The sequence below is a fragment of the Schistocerca cancellata genome, chromosome 1 (assembly GCF_023864275.1).
Source record: "Schistocerca cancellata isolate TAMUIC-IGC-003103 chromosome 1, iqSchCanc2.1, whole genome shotgun sequence".
Lineage (NCBI taxonomy): Eukaryota > Metazoa > Arthropoda > Insecta > Orthoptera > Acrididae > Schistocerca > Schistocerca cancellata.
In genome coordinates this window covers 973,765,108-973,771,331 of record NC_064626.1, presented here as the reverse complement: position 1 = coordinate 973,771,331, position 6,224 = coordinate 973,765,108, and positions in this window count along the sequence as shown.

The window sequence follows — 6,224 nt, the reverse complement described above, 5'->3', positions numbered from 1 at the left end:
AGACATGCTTTATCAGTGAAAAAGAACACTTGGATATGAACGTCTCCATCATACACAGAATACAGTAGGCACCTACAACACTGACATGGTCAGTGTTGCACTACCTTTCAGTTTGAGTTTGCACGCAGTCCTGTGAATTGATGTTGTTGATTCTAAGGTTAAATGTCCTTACAATTTGCTCAGTTATATTTTGAAGACTGTTTCGAACTTGTGTAGTTTATTGTCAGTTAAAGCGATAAGCTACCAGCTACACTGTCCGAACATCGAGTGCACGTTAACGTCGGTGGGGGCTACCCTACGTCTTTAAGACGACTCGAACTCTGCTGGTAACGTTTCTCTGTGTCTGAATGTGTGTCAGCACCAACTCTGCTGTTGAAACTTTCTATAAGGTGTCTGAATGTCTGTGGTGTAATGGAGTCCTTTCTTCTTCAAGAGCAGAAACCAGAGTAGGTAGTGAAGTCACACTATGGGATCAGCAGCGAAGTCGATGTTGCGACTCACGTCAATAGTGTTCCATTGGATTCAGTTTCAAGGACTCCATATTCTTGTGGCTTGTCCCCTTTCAACTTTTTGTCTTGATTCAACTTTTCTTGTTAAGTTCCTGAATGGTGACAGCCAATTAAGGTCACTGGAATAATGAAATATGCAATGAGAGCTTTGATTTTCTTTCTGTCGCACTTTATTTGGCGTGGGACGATGTGTGGTAGCACAGACTATGACCAACTCGTCGCCTTACAGGTCGATATTGCTCGTAATAGTCAGGGGTAACGTGTTAAGGCGTACTCTCAATCACTAGGTTTCTAGAGCTCTATAACGTGATAACTGTTCCCGCTCCTGTACGCGAATTCTACTAACATCTCAATACTCAAGTGCTTATTTATAGGTTCAAATGGCTCTGAGCACTATGGGACTAAACATCTGTGGTCATCAGTCCCCTAGAACTTAGAACTACTTAAACCTAACTAACCTAAGGACATCACACACATCCATGCCCGAGGCAGGATTCGAACCTGCGGCCGTAGCAGTCGCGCGGTTCCAGACTGAGCGCCTAGAACCGCTAGACCACAGCGGCCGGCGCTTATTTATATTCCATTCAATATTTGTAAGTTGTCTGTAGCGTGACAGGAATTGTGGTAGTTAAATGGAGGGGCAGGGGGGGGGGGGGGGTGAGGGGTTAAGTTTATTAGGCCAACTAATATAGATTTCTGTAACGAATTTGGGTGACATGGACACCTCTCAACCCCGGCATCTCGTCATGTTGGGGCTCTGTGCAGGGCAATCCCTTTCAGTAGTGTCCTCAAACCACTGTCTCACAGATGATGCTTTCGACATTATGCATTGTCATAGTGACAGAAGCAGTCATCGTCTCCGACCGGTTCCTCTACTGTACACAGTGCATAATTAAATGTGTTCATATTCTTCTGTGTTTAGGGTTTCTTAAGCAAAGTAAGTGGTCCACACCCTAACTACGAAAAGCAGTGTCCCTGAGGTAGGACCACCTCTTCCATACGTCACTGTTGGCACTACGCTTGATGGTAGTAATGCTCTCCAAGCATTCGTCAACCATCTGACTGCTACAGGGTACACAGTGATTCACTACTCCAAATCACTCGTTACCCTGTCCAGTTGCGTCACTCTTTACACTGCCTCAACCGTCACTTCGCATTGACAACAGAAATTTGTGCCTTAGGAGGAGTTGCTTGACAAGTGTACCCCATTCTTTTTAACTCCCTACTACAGATATTGTTCTACATGGACTGCTGGTAGCAGTTTAGAATTCAGGAGTGAGTCCTTCCGTTGATTTCATGCGATGTCTCACAAACACCCTCACAAATGCCCAACGGTCCCTGTTTGTCAGTACTTCAGGTCGGCCTAGTCTTGGTTCAGCGGTTTGCATTTATGCTTTACGAACTCATCACCAGTAGTCGACTTCGACAGCTTTATAGGGGTGAAAATTGATTCTATATTTTTAGATTTCCAGAAGGCTTTCGACACCGTTCCTCACAACCGTCTTCTAACCAAACTGCGTGCCTACGGAATATCGCCTCAGTTGTGCGACTCGATTCGTGATTTCCTGTCAGAAAGGTCACAGTTCGTAGTAATAGACGGAAAGTAGGAATAGATGGAAAGTCATCGAGTGAAACAGAAGTAATATCAGGCGTTCCCCAATTTAGTGTTATAGGCCCTTTATTGTTACTGATCTATATCAACGACATAGAAGACAATGTGAGTAGCCGTCTTAGATTGTTTGCAGATGATGCTGTCATTTACCGTCTGTTAAAGTCATCAGACGACCAAATGAAATTGCAAAATGATTTGAATAAGATGTCTATATGGTGCGAAAAGTGGCGGTTTAATCTGAATAAAGAAAAGTGTGAAGTTATTCAGATGAAATCAACTAAATTTCGATTACGCGGTAAGTCACACAAATCTGAAGGCTGTAAATTCAGCTAAATACTTAGGGATTACAATTGCAAATAACCTAAATTGGAACGATCACATAGGTAATATTGTGGGTAGAGCTACCCAAAGACTGCGATTCTTTGGCAGAACACTTAGAAGGTATAACAGGTGTACTGAAGAGACTGCTAACACCTCGCTTGTCTGCCCTATTCCGGAGTATTGCTGTGCGGTGTGGGAACCGCATCAGGCGGGACTGACGGATGACATCGAAAAAGTACAAAGAAGGGCAGCTCGTTTTGTATTTTCGCGAAATAGGGGAGATAGTGTCACAGACATGATACGTGAATTGGAGTGGCAATCATTAAAACAAAGGCGTTTTTCGTTGCGACGGAATCTTCTCATGAAATTTCAATCACAAGTTTTCTCCTCCGATTGTGAAAACATTCTGTTGCCACCCACCTAAATAGGGAGAAATGATCATCACGATAAAATAAGAGAAACCAGGAGTGGAACGGCAGAGAGACATTGAACCCTCTGCCAGGCGTTTTATTCTGAATAGCAGAGTAATCACGTAGATGTAGATGTAGATATGATGGATATGTTACTCAGGTGACATCCAACGGCTACTCCACGTTGGAAGTGGCTACGCCCTGCGGACCGATCTGTTCTGCTATTACTGTCTCTCTGGCGATAACACAATACTCCCCGCCTCATTTATGGTGGCGTGCCCTCCTCTCGTGAACCTTAATGGACAGTTTCGCATTACACCTGTGTATATATGGATGTCCGGATACTTTGGTTCAGATAGTGCATCATCAAATGTTTGCATCCTGCATACAGGGGTAAAGCTATTGGTTTCCAAGTAATGCGAGTACAGTTGTGGAACACTCTGTATTTATTGTTAATAGATTATTGAATTACGGTATTAATAGGCAAATTACTTTGAAACGTTTCGTTTCTTCGAATAACGATTCTATTATGTGAAGTCTAGGATTTTTATTTCGATTTCTTAGTAAGAACATTTTTGCAAACATTGTGAAGTCGAAGATGATGTTATGTAATGTACGTCCCCTTTTTTCCTATAGCTCTTACTTTAGGCTCTCAAGAACACTAACGTTACAAATTTTTTCTCTAGCACACTAAGCATATCTAATGTAGTCGGAAAACAGCAAGGGTCCGGGATGATTTCTTTTACTCACCCTTTTAATGAAGACAATATTTTTACACTGTGACACAATTTAAAATGCTGTTAGTAATGCCATATCTGAAGAATGCTCACACCATACATGTTCGTACATTTACTTAACTTTTTAGCTTAATTACACTGCTGGAAAAAAACTGCAACACCAAGAAAGTGTTGTGTGACATAAACGAAAGTTGGTGGTCGTGTTTCTACATGTGAAATAGCATATCTATTCAAATTAAAAGCCAGTCGGCGTTAGTATCGCCAATATGGCGACGTAAGTCAAGTTTGCTTTAAATAAAAACTGTAACGGTCGTGAACGTTTGAGATTGAGCGAAGTGGAATGACGTTCGTCAGGAATGCCTTTAAGGCGACAAAGACGGCATTATCAACACACCATTCAGTTTGAACAAGTTGTGTAATAGGGCTACTAGAAGTTGCATGTCCCTTCTGAGATTTTGCATAGATACTAGGCTGGAATGTAGACAATGTCCATGTACAGGGGTAGGCCTAAGAACGTACCGCAGCAAGAAGACCGGGCTCCGGACGACCACGTGGCACTACCGAGAGGGAAGATTATCGTGTTCGGCGAGTGACTGACGCATCGTAATGCATCTGCAGCAGGAATCTGAGCAGCACCTAGCACTACAATGACAAAACGAACTGTTACACGTCAAATATTTCAAGGATACTCCGAGCCACCAATACACCGATACACCGATACACCGACACCAAATCACTGCCATTTGCGACTTCAGTGGTGTCAAGCGAGATCTCATTGAGGGGCAGGGTGGAGGATGTTGCAATTTCTGATGAAAGCTTGTTCTGCATCGATGTCCAGTGATGGCCGAGTGTTGGCTAGAAGGAGGCCACTTGAATGCCAGCAGTAAACCCGCCTGCGTGTTAGACGCACTGGACCTACACCTGGATTTATGGTCTGGTGTGCTATTTCGTACGACAGCTGTAGCACTGTTGTGCTTATCCCACGCACCCTGTCGGTAGATTTGTATGTAACTCTCGTGATTCGACATGTTGTGCTGCGATTCATGAATTAAATTCCAGGGCGTGATTTTCAACAGGATAACGCTCGGTCACATAGCGCTGCTGTAACCCAACGTGTTCTAGAGTGCCGACATGTTGTCTTGGCCTGCTCGATCGCCAGATTTGTCACCTGTCGAGAACATATGGGACATGATAGGATGACAACTCCAGCGTCATTCACAAGCATTAACCGTCCCTGTATTGACCGACTATCTGCAACAGGCATGGAACTCCAACCCATAAACTGACCACCGGCACCTGATCAACATAATGTGTGCAAGTTTGCATGCTTGCGCTCAGCACTCTGGCGGGTACAACGATTATTAATCAACCAAAATTTCACATTTGCAGTGGTTTATCTCGCTGTTACATTAACCTGTGATCATGCACTGTTAATTACTTAATATGTTACCTTGACGAATGAGTTCCCCAAATTTCATTACTCTAAATTAAGAAATTTTTGGATTTGCGATTTTTTCCGTCAGTATATTTCCGAAGCACCAGCGGTAGTACAAGATCGTGGTTTCCTTTGAATCTCTGTGTGTGGCTGAGTGAGAATACCTATGGAATAAGAATAGCAAAAACAGGACTGTTGCTGCTACTGAAGCAAATTGGAATTTTCTGCAAAAGGAAAAATTACTTTTCATAGATAAGTCCCAGGAGGTCTGACTATAATGGTTATGCTAGCAGGAAGCGCTTTATCGATGATTAATGTCGAGACACAGTGTAATAAAGAGTTAAGGTCGTAGAGCTAGTCTATGTTGCTTTATACTCAAATAAGTACTAGACAAGTATTAGATAAATTCGATAGTGTGGATGTGTGCTGTCAGCCAGTCCGTTGTAAGTATATACATTTCGAGTAATTTTCATTTGTAAGCAAGAGTTATGTATGACGTTCTGAGTTATTATCTCCGGGTTGTATAAATCTTCTCTTCTTGTTTAAGTATAGAAAAGCATAGGAAACTAACATGAGGGGAAATGTAAAAGGTAAGCTACAGATTGTTATGGCAGGCCCAGTAACATTTATTGAATGCTGCAGTACACTTCAAAATGACGCAAGTACGTGGCATTACTTTGCGACATAGTGTCTGTCAACAGTGATCGGTACGTTCTACCAAACGTTCAATTCCTCGACGATACAAATCCACTTCTTGGTCACGGACCCGTTGGAGGACCGCTGCGTGAACGCCCTCATAGCTGGAAAATCTATTTCCCCACATATATTCTTTCAGAAAAGATGAAAATCACGTAATGCAAGATCGTCTTCCTTCCCAATCACCATCACTGACGTCTGTGCTGCTTTGGTAAAGTTGTTGGCGCCATTTCATTACCGCTGGAGGCAACGCTGCATTTGGTCCATTTATCGCCAGACTTTTGCCCGCAAGAGTCGCTCTACCCCGTGTACTTCAACTTTGGAGTATGCTTCTAGTCGCATCGCGGTTTCACCAGCAAATTGTGATACAGCTTCTATGCGTACTGCAGAAGATCTGTGTCTGAAGGAAAACTGGAACGTGTACTCTCTTCTGACAGGGCACCACTCTCGTTGCGTTATCGTCCTAGCGCGGGACGACATGCATAATTTACTTTCCGAATCGCT